This window comes from Orcinus orca, chromosome X (genome assembly GCF_937001465.1).
Source record: "Orcinus orca chromosome X, mOrcOrc1.1, whole genome shotgun sequence".
In the NCBI taxonomy this organism is placed as follows: domain Eukaryota; kingdom Metazoa; phylum Chordata; class Mammalia; order Artiodactyla; family Delphinidae; genus Orcinus; species Orcinus orca.
In genome coordinates this window covers 12,565,900-12,580,463 of record NC_064580.1, presented here as the reverse complement: position 1 = coordinate 12,580,463, position 14,564 = coordinate 12,565,900, and the positions used below count along the sequence as shown (strand labels likewise).

General features: G+C 45.6%; 1 long non-coding RNA gene across 1 annotated transcript in view; it reads left to right on the top strand.

Annotated features, from left to right (window-relative positions):
• Positions 1–4,308: 4,308 nt before the first annotated feature.
• LOC117201229 (uncharacterized) overlaps positions 4,309–14,564 on the top strand; it is a 31,363-nt gene continuing 21,107 nt past the window's right edge. The window contains exon 1 of the long non-coding RNA XR_004483228.2: positions 4,309–4,444. This is a non-coding gene — a long non-coding RNA (uncharacterized LOC117201229). The remainder of the gene's footprint in view (positions 4,445–14,564) is intronic.

The window sequence follows — 14,564 nt, the reverse complement described above, 5'->3', positions numbered from 1 at the left end:
CTGTGGACTCTAAGCCTGCATCGTCATTATCCCTTGAGAACTTGCTAGAAATGCAAATTCCACAACCCACCCCAGGTGTTTTAACAAGCCCTCCAGCTGACCCTAATGAACACTCAAGTTTGAGAACTGCTGGGCTAGAGGTTGAGTTCAACTCGAGAAGCAAACAGACCACGCTCTGCCATCTTCTGTCTCCGTAAGTTTTTCAAACTTTGTGAACCAGTTTTCTCAACTGTAAAGTAGCGATAATAATAATGGTACCTAATCTGTGGAGTTGATGTGAGTTTTAAATGTGTTAGTGCAAGGAAAGTTATTTGCATGCAGATAGCCAATGTCCTATGAATGGTAATCATCATTGTTTGCTATTATTCACTTACGTGCTTTTGTATTAAGTATCATTTATATATTTGTAAACAGTTTTAAGTACATTCCCCGTGCCAGTGCAATTGTCTTAGGTAATGTAGATGCCAATTGGGACGAGGTCCCACACTCACCCCCAAGGGGTTTGTTAACGTGCGTCCGAGAGACACGGTGACGCCAAACAAACTGAAACAGAGGAGTTTGGAGCAGAGAGAGGTTTATTGCAAGGCCATGCAAGGAGACAGGTGACTTATGCCCTAAAAAGCCCTGAGCTCCCCGAAGGGTTTCGGCAAAGCACTTTTAAAAGCCGGGTGAGGGGTGGTGTCGCAGGGTCTGTGATCAGCTTGTGCACAGTTCTCTGATTGGCTGATGGTGCAGAAGCAGGGCGGTGTCACAGGGGTTAACATTATCGGTCCTTAGGCTCCAGGAGGCCTGGGGCTCTGTGCCCATGGTCGTCAAGTAGTTCTTCCATTTGTTGGAGAGGGGGAGGGTTCTTTTACATCTGCAAAACAACTCAGGGAATGTGCATCGAATGCTATTTTCTAGGTACTTCAGAGAGGAGCTAAGGCAGAGGACGTGGGGGAAGGCCCCCATGGGGTCCTGCTCGGTTACAAGTTCTTGATCTAAAGGAAGAGTCGGACAGGATTAGCAGAGAGTTCCTAACTGGAGTACATCAGGCCTTGGGTGGTGTTCTCTTCAGGGAGTCTGGGGGAGGGTAGAGAGGGGAACACTTTGTTCATGAGGAACATGGAGAGCAGAATATGCCACCCCAAAATATGCCTCTTTGGCATAAGGATTACTTTGAGCTGATTATTGTTAAGAAACAGATGACACAGGAGAAGCTCTGAAAACAGAGTAGAAGTTACCCTTTTATTAGAGACGTTAACATTTATAAGGGAAATCTCCACTTGTTAAGGTGTCTCCCTCTGTACCAGGAGGAGAAGGGTGACTAAATCTCTAGAAACTATCAGTGGCGAAGGCATCAATTTAAATCTGCATAACAGCTTTACCCTTGTTTACTGTGCTTTGCCTGAAAACCTCCCCTTAACCCACTCCCCTCAACCCGACATCTTCTGTCTTTAGCTGAAGATGGTATTTAAAGTGGTGGCTCGGGCCCTTTCGGGGAGATACTCAGTTTTGCTGGGTCTCTCCCATGTACACAGGAGGTGTATACATGCTGTTAAACTGCTGTTTGTTTTTATCCTGTTAATCTGTCTTTTATTACGGGGCTGTCAGCCAAGAATCAATACCTAGAAGGGCAGAGGGAAAACTATTTTTCCCTTCTACAAACACAACTTAGAGTCTGAGTCTGGAAGCAGAAATTCCAATCCCAGTGTAACAGGGAAGAGACAGATCTGACTACGTGTTGGATCTGTTTCTTTTACTTTAACCTGTGCTTCCCATCGCTTTGGTTCACTAAAAGGATACTGTCTATACATAATGGCTGCCTCGGAGAACCCTGCCCCTCTGCCTGAATGTTAAACCAGAGTGCCTTTGTTCAGGGAAGCATCCCGACCCTGTCCACCTGTGAATGGCTACAGGCAAGAAGAAATTAACACATCCCCTCCCCGAGGCTGGCTATTCCAGGAGATATTTGCAAATCTTATAGTCTTTTTACTTTACTTCCTCATCTCCTCCCCCTCTCTGCTATAAAAGAAACTGGCATCCAAACCCTGATAAGACGGTTATTTTGAGACTGTAGTCTGCCATCTTCTGGGTCTGCCGGCTTTCCAAAGCTGGATAAAGTCGTCTTCCTTGTCTCAACACCTCGTCTCTGATTTATTGGCCTGTCATGTGGCGGGCAGAGCGAGCTTGGTCTCGGTAACACCAGGTCAGCTCCGCCTGGCTGTGAGGCCCCAGGGCATGTCACTTATCTCTTGGCATTGGGTACTTAACCACAAAATGATAGGGTGATCCAAGATCAGTTCCAAGTGTCCTCCCGCTACAGATATCTAAGTTTTAAAACTAAAAACAAAGGAACCCAGTGATGTTGTAACCACTTAAACCACCCATCTGAAAAACAGACACGTTTATGGATCAAGAATATTAAAATGAACATGCAAATGGGGACTGACTCCCTATAGTTCCTGGGAGGGAAATTTTAGTCCTTGGAATTTCCTGAGTGATAACAAGCATCTGTTATTCATGGTGGGTCCTTGGACCACAACTGGGTTTATGCTAAGGAGACGACTCATGTGATTAGACCAACCGTTAGCGAATCCAGGCTCGCTCTGCTCGCTGCACGACAGGCCAATAAATGGAGAGACGAGGTGCCGAGGCAAGGAATAGCGACTTTATTCGGAAAGCCGGCAGATCGAGAGATGGCGGACTAGGGTCCCCCAAAAATCGTCTTATTGGGGTCTGGACACCAGTTTCTTTTATAGAACAGAGAGGGGGAGGAGGTGGGGAAGTAAAGTAAAAAGGCCGTTTATCTTGCGAACTAGGAGGGGATGTGTTAATTTTTTTCTTTTCTGCAGCCATTCACAGGTGGGCAGGGTCAAAATGTCTCTTGTGTGAGTTGAACAAAGGCCTTTTGGTTTAACAGTCAGGCAGAGGGGCAGGGTTCCCTGTGACAGGCTATTATGTATGCTTGCAGCTATAGACAGTGATTATAATAACAAAAGCAACGAGAAGCAAAGGTTCAAGTCAAAGAAACAGATCCAATATGCAGTCAGAATTGGCTCTTCCCTGTTACACAACCTGGTAATTAGAGGGTTGGGGCTTTGAGCCAGGTGATGTCAGCTGGACCTTCAGGGAGAGGAGGGGGACTGGATATTGAGTCCAATCATGTAGCCAATTATCCAATTAATCATGCCTATGTCATGAGACCCCCGTAAAAACTCAGGACACCAGGCTCCAGTGAGCTTCCTGGTGAGTGAACACACGTGTGCTGAGTATGACATGCCCTGGTTCCACGGGAAGAGGACACAGTAGCTCTGTGTTTGAGACCCTCTCGGACCTCACCCTATGTGTCTCTTCATTTGAGTGGTCCTCATTTGTATCCTTTATCATAAAACTGTAATCTTAGGTATAGAGGTTTCCCGAGTTCCATGAGTCATTCTCATGAATTCTCAAACATGAAGGAGTAGTGGGCCTCCCCGAATTTGTAGCCAGTTAGTCAGAAGCGCTGGTAGCTTGAGGACCCCCAGACTTGCAGCTGGCATCTGAAATGAGGGCAGTCTTGTTGCGGACCGTGCCCTTAGCCTGCTGAGTCCACCCTAACTCCAGGTGGCTAGCATCAGAATGGTATTGCTGAATGGTAGAGATCAAACCAGCTTCTTCCTTCTTCCCGTGGGGGAGGGAAGTTGATGGACCCTCCATTTGCATTTCTATAGGCAATAATTGTTTTGCTATCAGTTACCTCCAGCTTACAGAGTTGTTAAATGGCTTTCATAGACTCAGAATGAGATCATGGGGAAAGGTGAGCTATGGACATAGCAGAGCTTCCCCTTGAAGCGCTGACTTTCCATTACATGCTCTCTTTACCTAAAGAAGAAATAGCACTTGAGACATCATTAAATCCATTCTCCTGCATCTAGGCCAGTCTGACTAAAACCAGCTCTGGCTGACCAATAAACAGTGGTCAAGGCCCAAATTTAAATCTTCAGGGAAGATGAACTCCACTTCCACTGGCACCATATCCCAACATCACAAACCTCCCAACTATGATATTCTTTCAGATGTGTAACTCAGCACAACCCTGTGCACCCAGCGGGCATCAATAATCATGAAATTAGTAAATAAATAACCAAAACCCTCCTGCTGCATCTCTCAAGGCTGCTCTGTCTTCCATATAAAAGATGAGCATCTCATCCACAAAATAACATCCCTTCATCTTCTGAGTCCTTCCCCAGTCCCACACACACTCTGCATTCTGCATGTGGGGTTTGGTATTTCCCTTTATGCTCCCAGCAGTTGTTTAATGTTATTTTTCTTGTTTTGCAGTCAGCTGCTGTTTTGTTTATGAAACCAGAAGTTGCTGTCGCACCAGTCACATCACGGGCATCCACAGTCAGCATCTTCCATGTGACTCCAAATCCTGTGCTCACTTGACCTGCTGGGGTCCCAAATATCTACAAAGAAAGAGGTACTTGGGTGTAAGCGCTCAGAGTCATGTGTAAGTCATCCTTTGTGGTTAAAAAATACCCAGAGTTGTCCTCAGAGCAGTGGCTCGCAGAGTATGATCCCTGGGCCATCAGCATCTTCTGGGGGCTTGTTAGAGATGCAAATTCTCAGGCTCTAGCACAGACCTGCAGAACCAGAAACACTGAGACACTGGGGGTGCATCTTAACAGGCTCTCCAGGGGATTCTGATGCACGCTGAAGTGTGAGAACCACTTGTATAGATTTTTAATTGTACTGGAATTTGAAACTCAGTACGGAAAAGCCAGTGGGCTTCATGAAATGCAATTGCTTCTCGTCTCTCTATTTCTGGCTGTAACCTGGAGACACAGGTTTGCCAGCAGAATCTCCTGAGCTTCCCGGCTGAACCTAACAGAGTCATTCTATTCCCTGGTTGAGTCATCTGTTTACCCCAGGACAGACTGCCCTTTGTGTGGGAAGAGGACCATGTCAAACCAGTGGGACGTTTAGAAGTAACATTTTCCTTCTAACCCGCATTTTCCTCGAGTCCACATCTCCATCTGCATGTGGTGAGAGCTTCCAGGGGGCTCAGCTGGGCGGAACCACCACAGTGTCTCCCAGATGTTCTGTGTGTTTGCTTCCAGATGGCTCAGCCCAAGAAAATCTGAGGCAGCGAGATTTCATCCCACTTGTCTGCCTTTAGCCATGGTTCAGAAGGCCCCTGTTACATGCTGTTCCTTGCTATTCACATTCACATCCCACTCGGTGTGACTCATCTTCTGGCATTCATCCCTTGCAGGCAGAGGATGGACTTTTAACCACAGTGCAAAACACCCGATTCTCTCTTATGACATTTAGTTAAACTTCTCTTCCAAATCTCCCTAAAGATTGCTGCCAGGGGTGGCATCTTCTCTCGGATGCTCATCTGGAAACTGAAAGTGTCCTCTGAAAAGGGGCAGAGAGGATATTTTAACTGGGGAAAATGTCTTCCACTACTGTGGAACCTAGGAGTGAATGCTGGCGGACAGCTTCAAAATGAAGCTGTCATTAGGCACGTCTGATGAAAATGACAGTCCGCAGGTGGCACACCGCTTTGGACGTGTGATCACAAACACCGGCCCCCCTCGGGAGATGAGGTAGAGGCAGTTAGGACTTAAATTTGTTTATCTCTAATTTGCATTTGATGTTGGTATAACATTGGCCCACCGGGAGGTAGAGAGTTGATGAGTTGAGAGTCACTGTTTTGCAGAAGAACTACTTTGCCTTCACATCTGTAGAACTGGGCATGCACGTGAACTCTGCGTAGATCATGCCAGAGACTCTGACACACTGTAGGGCTCTTAGCTGTGGGAGGGGGCGATTTAGATTTGGAATAAGGTGTTCCCAGGAATGATTCACCTACAAGCATTCTCTGTTGCGTTTATGAACGCTTCACCACATTGTTTAGGAGTCCTTAGCTTGAACATACGACACATTCTGCATGCCTGCTTGCCTTGTTGGCTATTTTTGGTAGGATCTTTTGGTGCAAAGTCAGTTTCCCAACACTAAATCAAATCTCAGTTGGATCAGTTGTTTTCAAACTTAGCTGAACCTTAGGATCCGTGGAGACTCTTAAAAATCCCAAGGCCCTGGGAATTCCCTGGCGGTCCAGTGGTTAGGACTCCACGTTCCCACTGTCGAGGGCCTGGGTTCAATCCCTGGTTGGGGAACGAAGATCCCACAAGCCTTGCGGCACGGCAAAAAACAAAAACAAAAACAAAAACCCAAGGCCCAGGTTGTGCCCCAGACCAGTTACATCAGGCCATCTGTGGGTGGGGGCCAGGCATCGGTATTTTTTTAAAGTCTCCAGGAGATTCTAAAACGCAGCAAATTGAGAACCACTGACTTAGGCAATTTACACGGCCATTGGATGGGTGGTTGGGAAGGGTCTTGTGAGCTCAGGTTAGGTGAATCCATTTCACAAGGGAAAGGGGATATTGTGCTATGCTCTGGTAATGAGGCTAAGTGGCAAAAGTTGCCCAGCCTTAAAAACAGGTAATCAGTGATTTTGGAGAAACAGACAGGGTTCTCTCCCACCCCCCAGCCTGTAAGGTTTTCTCCTACCTATGAAAGCATTCACTCTTGAATCCTGTGTGCCTAAACACAGCTGATATTGAAGCCAAATCCAGCCTCTGTACCCCCACACCGAATTAAATCTTGGAGGTAGAGTTTTGGGTGAAGTAGAAAAGAATAGCTTTATGGCTTTGCCAGGCAAAGGGGGACACAGCAGGCTAATGCCCTCAAAACTGTGTGTCCCCACCTGGAGGGGGTAGTCAGTTTGATAGTAATGGTTCACAGAGGGTGTGATCAGCTCGTGGACGTTCTTCTGATTGGCTGGTGGGGAGGTAAGTGGGCGGCAGCATCATCAACCTTCTGGTTCCAGCTGGTCTGGGGTCTACGTGCTTGTGGGCAGCATGCAGTTAACTTCTCTCACCTGGTGGAGTTTCAGCATCTGCAAAACAGCTCAAAGATATTGTTATGTGTGTGTGTCCCTTGAGGGGAACCAGGACCCTGCCCCAAGGCTGCACTGTTGTTTCTCTTGACTGTTCCTGCCTTGTCTCTGCATCCCCTTCCTTCCCTAATTAGCACCGACCTGGTGGAACTCAGGGAAGGTCAGGGGGGCTGAATGAAGCCTATTGCCTGTAATCAAGAAATGGGGGACACGGAAGGGCTTTCGTGCCCAGGAGCTCCACAGGGTCCTGCTCCGTAAGGATGTCGTTGTTGAAGATAAGCGAAGATGAATACTTAAACTAGTGGTTTTCGATTTTGACTCCATGTTAGAAGCCCTCGGGGAGCTTTAAAACTCCAGCTGACCTCACCGCACCCCAGAGCAATTAAATCAGGGTCTTTGGCTATCAGGCGTCAGGATACTGAAAAGGTCCCATAGGTCATTCCAACTTGCAGGCAAGGTTGAGAGCCAGTGGCCTAAAACAGTGATCCTCAAATTTCCTTGCTGTAGGGGAGGAAAAATAATTTCCCTCAACCCTTCCGAGTTCTTAGCTGAGACCCTGTGATAAAAGATTAACAAGAGAAATACCAAGAGAAGTTTATTGACATGTATACCTCACGTATACATGGGAAATACCCAAGGAGGATGAGTAACTCCTTGAGGTGGCCTCGAGATGGCCTAAGTCACCACCTTAAATACCACCTTCCGCTAAAGACAAAAGAAAAGTGGTGGGAGAGGGAGTCCAGTTATGGGAGGTGACCAGGAAAAGCACGGTAAACAAGGGTAAGTTTTGTTACTAAGGCAGTGCCTTCTCCATTGATGAGTTTCTGGTGATTGAGTCATCTTTCTCTTCCTGGTAGACAGAGGGAGACCCCCTTACAAATAGAGACTTCCCTTGTAAATGTAAATGCCCCTTACAAGAAGGTAACTTCTACTCTGTCTTCAGAACGTCTCCTGTGCCTGCTGTCTCTCAAAATAATCTTTGTGCCAAAGAGTACAGCCTCTCTGTACACCGGTGCCACATCGAATCTTGGAGACAGAGGTTTGGGTGAAGTAGTAAAGGATGGCTTTATTGCTTTGCCAGGCAAAGGGGGACACAGCAGGCTCCTGCCTCGAAAACCTATGTGTCCCAACCCAGGAGGATTTGAGGAGGAGTTTTATAGCAATGCTTCCCAAGGGTGGGGTTGCTGACAAGATGAGGGTGTGTGCAGGGTCTCAGGTGGTGGGTCTTCTAACCTTGATGAGCTTCTCTGGTCCCTTTAATCTTGCCTCAGGGGTTTTCCTGGCTGTCCCTCTCTTGACTAGGAACTGTTCTAATGTGTCCTTTGGAACTCAGGGAAGGTCATGGAGGCTGGTGTCTTGCCTACAAGAAAGGGGGACCAAAAAGAGGCCTCCATGCCTGGGAGCCTCACAGGGCGCCGCTCGGTTTCAGAAGGTGAGAGAATATAAGAAGGCATCACAATTTAATCCCACCTGGTCAGTTTGCCCAAATCCTGTTCTTTCCAGTGGATAGAAATAGCTGTGTCTCTGGCTAGACATTAATGCTGGAACATAAAACATCCTGAGAACAAGCCTTGTTCTCGTATTCGGGGACTCAGTGTGAAGATAACCCTCAATCAGAAAGCTCCAAGTCAGTACCTTCCCTCACCTCCCTTCAGGCTCTATTTTATCAATTCCTATTAAGCTACATTCTTCATCCCCGAAGAATTGTCCTTAACCTTAGCCACATGTTAAAATCACGAGGGGAGATTTTAAACTCTCAATGCCCAGGCCATACTGTAGACCGCTTAAATCAGAGTCTAGAGGAGTGGGAGGATGGGAAGGGGGGTGGTAGTACTTTTTAAAATTGAAATTTGTATTGAGATCATTGTAGATTCCAGCGCAATGGTTTTAGTTTGCATTTCGCTAATGGCTGATGATGTTGAATGTCTTTTCATGTGCTGATTTGCCGTCTCTGTATCCTCCTTCAGTGAAATATCTGTTCATGTCTTTTGCCCATATTCTCATTAGATGATTTGTATTTTTACTGTTGAGTTTGCGTCTTCTCTGGGTAGTCTAGATATGCGGTTTGCCAGTATTTTCTCCCAGTCTGTAGTTTGTCTTCTTCAGTGGGCTTTCACAGAACAAAAGCTTTTAATTTTCATGAGTCCAATTTATCCATTTTTCCCTTTATGGATGGCGCTTACGGTATAAAGTCTAAGAACTTGCTGCCTAGCGCTGGATCCTGAAACTCTTCCCCTATGTTTTCTTCTACAAGTTTATAGTTTGACATTTTACATTGAACTCTGTTGATCCATTTTGAGTCAATTTTTGTATAAGATGTGGGATTTAGGTCTAGAGTTTTGTTGCTTTGTTTTTGCCGATGGATGTCCAAGCATCAGTAATTTTTAACAGGTCTCCAGCGTGATTTCCATGTGCAACCAGGGTTGAGAACCAGTGGCCTGGTGATTGAAGGACACACCTGTTAGAAATCTGAACTCTCAGATTTTTCAGGAGCAGCGTCACAATAGGATTTAGAAGCAACGGCAGGAAGAAATGTGTGCTTTTAGAACAGTGCTGTCCAATAGAAATACATAATTTATTAGTATATTTTATATATATATACAAAATTAAAAATTTTCTAGTAGCCCCATTAAAAAGTAGGCCAAATTAATTTTAATAATATATTTTATTTAACCCAGTATATTGAAAAATTACTTCAACTTGTAATCAAACTGAATATTGTTGAGATATTTTGCATTCTTTTTTCTGGACTAAGTCTTTGAAAGCCGGTATGTATTTTATATTTATAGCACATCTAAGCTGGACTCACCACATTCTAAGTACTCAACAGCCACATGTGGTTAGCGACTACTAAACGGAAAAATAGAGTTTTAGACAGGGACACTCTTGTTCTCCCCCCCCCCCCCCCGTTCTTTGCATGTTTGCTGACTGAATATGAAATTCTTGCCCTCTTTCTACCTGGCACAAATGTAAGGCTACTCATTTCAAATAATACAGGCTGTGTTTAGAAAACTTTGCTGCTTCTTACAGCCACATGAAACAGTTCTCTTCTAGACACATGCACTCGCGGTGGACTGTACTTTCAAAAATATTTATGTTGCGCCAACACTGATGGGCCCCCAGCCTTGGAGTCACGATGCTCTCCCTCCACTCTTGGATTCTTACCTTATTTTTCCTCAACTCAAATTAGTAAGTTCACATGAGTGTGCAGTGTCCTAAGTTCACGAGGACCCTGTTTATAGATGGAACTGTGCAGCCGTGAGGGCGGAACAAGGTAAATTTTACATGTCATCATTTAAACCGTCTAAGGAACAAAGAGCAGAGCCGGACTGATTTCCATTCGACCAAGCACGGCAGTTTAAATAAATGTCCCCTTTGCCACACGGTGTGGGCTAGAACCGAGTTTCTCATCCTCGGCACTGTTGACCGTTTGGATTGGAGCGCTCTTTGTATGGGGGCTGGTGGGGCTCTTCTCTGCACCGGGGGATGTTTAGCAGCGTCTCTAGGATCCACACACTCCACAGGTGTGAATGCACACAGTGTCTCCGGACATTACCAGATGTTCCCTAGGGATCACAGTCGCCCCCTGCTGAGAATCACTAGGCTGGAATGAAATGAATTTCTGAGTCATATATGGCCTTTTTGGTGGATTTGGTTTTATTTGGGGTTTTTCTGGCCTAATTTGGAATTTTACATGCCTGTGTTCGAACTCTTAAAAGATAAACCGAGGCTTATTAAAGAATTTGAGTTTATTTAAGCAACAATGATTCAAACTGAGCGTCCAATTTAGCAGATAGAAAACTCTGAGGAGCTGTACAAAATGAAAAAATGACTCTTACAGAAAGAAGGGAGTGGAAACAAGGAAGTTACGTAGGGGAAAAAAGCAGGCAGGTTACTGCAAGGTGACTTTCCTTTCGGGCAGATGACCTCACTAGTGCTGATCAGGTGATTCCTGATTGGTTTAAGATTCCATTTTGGGGAGAACTAAAACTGTAATTAACTCTTGGGTTGGTGATGTGGAGCTTAGCATAAGCCACTTCATTTGGGGCCTGTTGTCTGGTTTTGTAACACTTCAAATTATGGAATATTTCATTCTCCGGTTTGTTTTCTTCTTTGGGAGAAATTATGTTTCTCAATGCACCTATAAGAGGCTTTAATCGTTGGGAAAATGGCCCCCTTAGTTTCAGGCCACGGTACTGTGGACTCTTTGAGACACAGAAACAGATTCTCATCTACTCTATGATGTAAGATTTATCTTCGAAAAAGACCTCTATTGGCTGCTTGATGAATTCTCGCTCATCCTGTAAGGCCAGCCTAAATGCCGCCTCATTTGTAAAGTCTTTGGTAATTTCCAAAGAAAAATGACGCCTTTGTCAGAGGTCTGAAGCTCCGCTAAAAGCATCTATTTGTTATTACAGTTATCCCTGCATAGTGAGTGAATGAAGGAATGATTCCAAGTGACATTATGGGCAGAAGCTGGAGGATGAGGCCCAGCCAACTCTTATTAAACCAAGAAGCATGTTTCATGCACCCACAGTCAATGGACAGAGCAAAAGTAATCAGAAGTAGATGCGTGCTTGGAACATGGCCGAGAAGCTCTCCAAACATATTAAAAAATTAATTAAGGGGGTGATAGCATCCATAAAGAGAACACCCAGGACCAGAATTGTTAAGAAAAATGGTCATCAGTGCTGTTCATACCCTTAAGTAAACTGGAATCAGTGTTGCAAACTCCTCTCGCCCTGTAATTTGTGACTTTCAAGATGTCTGAATCGACATTCACAGTAAATGTCCTTTAACAGTCAAGAATCTCTATAAAAAGTTACTGTGCAGATGCTGAAATATTTACACAAAACATGACACTACTGTCACTGGATGGAAATTTTTTTAAAATTTATTTATTTATTTATTTTTGGCTGCGTTGGGTCTTCGTTGCTGTGCGTGGGCTTTTCTCTAGTTGCGGTGAGCGGGGCCACTCTTGGTTGCGGTGTGCAGGCTTCTCATTGCGGTGGCTTCTCTTGTTGCGGAGCACGGGCTCTAGACGTGCGGGCTTCAGTAGCTGTGGCACTCAGGCTCAGTAGTAGCGGCTCAGGGGCTCAGTAGTTGTGGCTCGCAGGCTCTGGAACGCAGACTCAGTAGTTGTGGCGCACGGGCTTAGTTGTTCCACAGCATGTGGGATGTTCCTGGTCCAGGGCTCAAACCCGTGTCCCCTGCATTGGCAGGCGGATTCTTAACCACTGCACCACCAGGGAAGCCCAGATGGAAATTTTAGAGTTTTACTTTATCTCACTGCACATCAGAGACATGGCTAAACTCTCCAAGTAGTTCTGTCTGGCTAAGCTGGAATGTTTGGAAGAAACATAAATCAATTCACTTCCACCTGTGATCAAGAACAAGGATTCCAAACACGCCGAATTTTGCTTTCCTAAGTACCGACATCAAATTCAATTTGCCTTTAAGAAGAAATACTCAATTCAGTCGTTCTCCACCTTGAAGGTACTTGAGAATTTCAGACGCTCAAGCTGCCTGATTTCCTGGAGGATTCTGATTCAGGAGGCCTGCTGGGGCTTAATAATCTGCTTTTTAAATAAGCCCTGCAGATAATTGTGTTGTGCATTGGCCTATAATCGTTCTTGCAGAGAGAATGATGACCTCTAACCCAGTGATTCCCAGCGGGGGGTGATTTTGCCCCCACCCCCATTCCTCCACCAGGGGCGTTTGCTAATGTCTGGATATACTTTGGGCTGTAACAGCTGAGAGAGGGGTGCTGTTGCACAGAGCCCTGGGATGCTCCTAAACATCCTACAACGAACAGAAGAGCCCCGACAATAAAGAATGATCTGCCTCAAAATGTCAGTGTTGTCACAGTTGAGGAACCCTGTGCAAGCCCACTGGTTCTGAACCTCGGCTCCATACTGGAATTACCTGGAGAGCTTTAAGAGATTCTTACGCATATGTCTCAGCCCCAGAAAGTCTGATTAGTCTGTCATGTAGCCTGGAATTTGGGCTTTTTAAAACTCCCAAGGTGACTTTTAATATGCAATCGGGGTTGAGAATCATGAATCCATGCCAGAATCACCAGGAGAACATTAAAAACAGAGATTGCAGGCCTCCACCCTTAGTGGGTCTGATTCAGTGGGTCTTGGGTGGGATCTGAGAATCTGCATTTCTGCAAGTTCCCAGGCTGTCCTGGGAGGCATTGAAAAGTAATTCTCACTCTTTGGTGTCATTCTGATCTGCGATTTTAATTTTGAGACTGCTAAGCTGCAAATAGTCCTGACGACATGAAGGAGAAGAGAGGAAGAAACTTTAATTGACATGTACACACTGCTATATTTTACTCAGTTTTTTTTTTTTTTTTTGTGGTACGCGGGCCTCTCACTGTTGTGGCCTCTCCCGTTGCGGAGCACAGGCTCCGGACGCGCAGGCTCAGCGGCCATGGCTCACGGGCCCAGCCGCTCCGCGGCATGTGGGATCTTCCCGGACCGGGGCACGAACCCGCGTTCCCTGCATCGGCAGGCGGACTCCCAACCACTGCGCCACCAGGGAAGCCCCACACTGCTATATTTTAAATGGGTAACCAACAAGGAACTACTGTACAGCACAGAGAACTCTGCTCAGTACTCTGTAATGACCTAAATGGGAAAAGAATCTGAAAAAGAATAGATACATGGGTATGTATAACTGAATCACTTTGCTGTACACCTGAAACTAACACAGCATTATTAATCAACTGTAGTCCAATATAAAATTTAAAAAAAATTTTAAATAAGTAAAATAAAGACCAAAAAAACAAAAACAAAAAACTTTAGATACGTTGACTTGAAGGAATGAAAAGCTCACCAGGACAGAGGGGAGGCAATCCTAACCATTGTTCAGCATCCCTCCCCTCTTCTGCGGAAAGGGGCCTGAGACTTCCCATCCCACGGCTGAACAGCAAAGGTGCTCAAGATTTTGTCTTTTAATCTACCTTGAACATCAGCTTCCACGATCCCTGCTGAGGATGAACAGGCAGCTAGAGATAGTGACAGAGCGTAGCACAGATGTGTGACTGTGGCTCATGGGCTGTCCTCAGGGTCTGCCCGGGGAGAGAATGCCCGGTTTCGTAGCTACTGGTTCCAGACCAGACTTGCAAATTACAGAGGGGTGAAGATGGAGTGAGTGGAGAGCAAGGATGTGAGTGACCAGCTTCTAGTGTGGGCCAACGCTCCCAGTACTGACTGCCCGCTCATTCTGTGAGAGACACTCTTATGGTACCCAACAAGCCTGTGGGAGAAACAAGGATGGGTAAGATGCATTTCCTAAAGGTACGGAACTTATTTACATTAGTTTCTTCATGGTGCTTCTCATGACCAGCCTGAGAGCACACAAATCATACCTTCCAATTTCTTATTCTACTGGCATTTCTTGTTTAAGTGACTCTCACCTTGCAAGACAGGGGAGATGGGTAGAATTGCAGTTTTGGATCCATTGCGCCTGGCTTGGAATCTTAGCCCGGTCGCTCACTACTTTTATAGGCTTGGCCAACTATTGTCATCTCTGTGTGCCTCACTTTCTTCAACGGTAAAGAGGGAACAATGATAGTACATCTTGTGTAGGTTGGTCACAATGATTAAGTGAGATAATATATTTA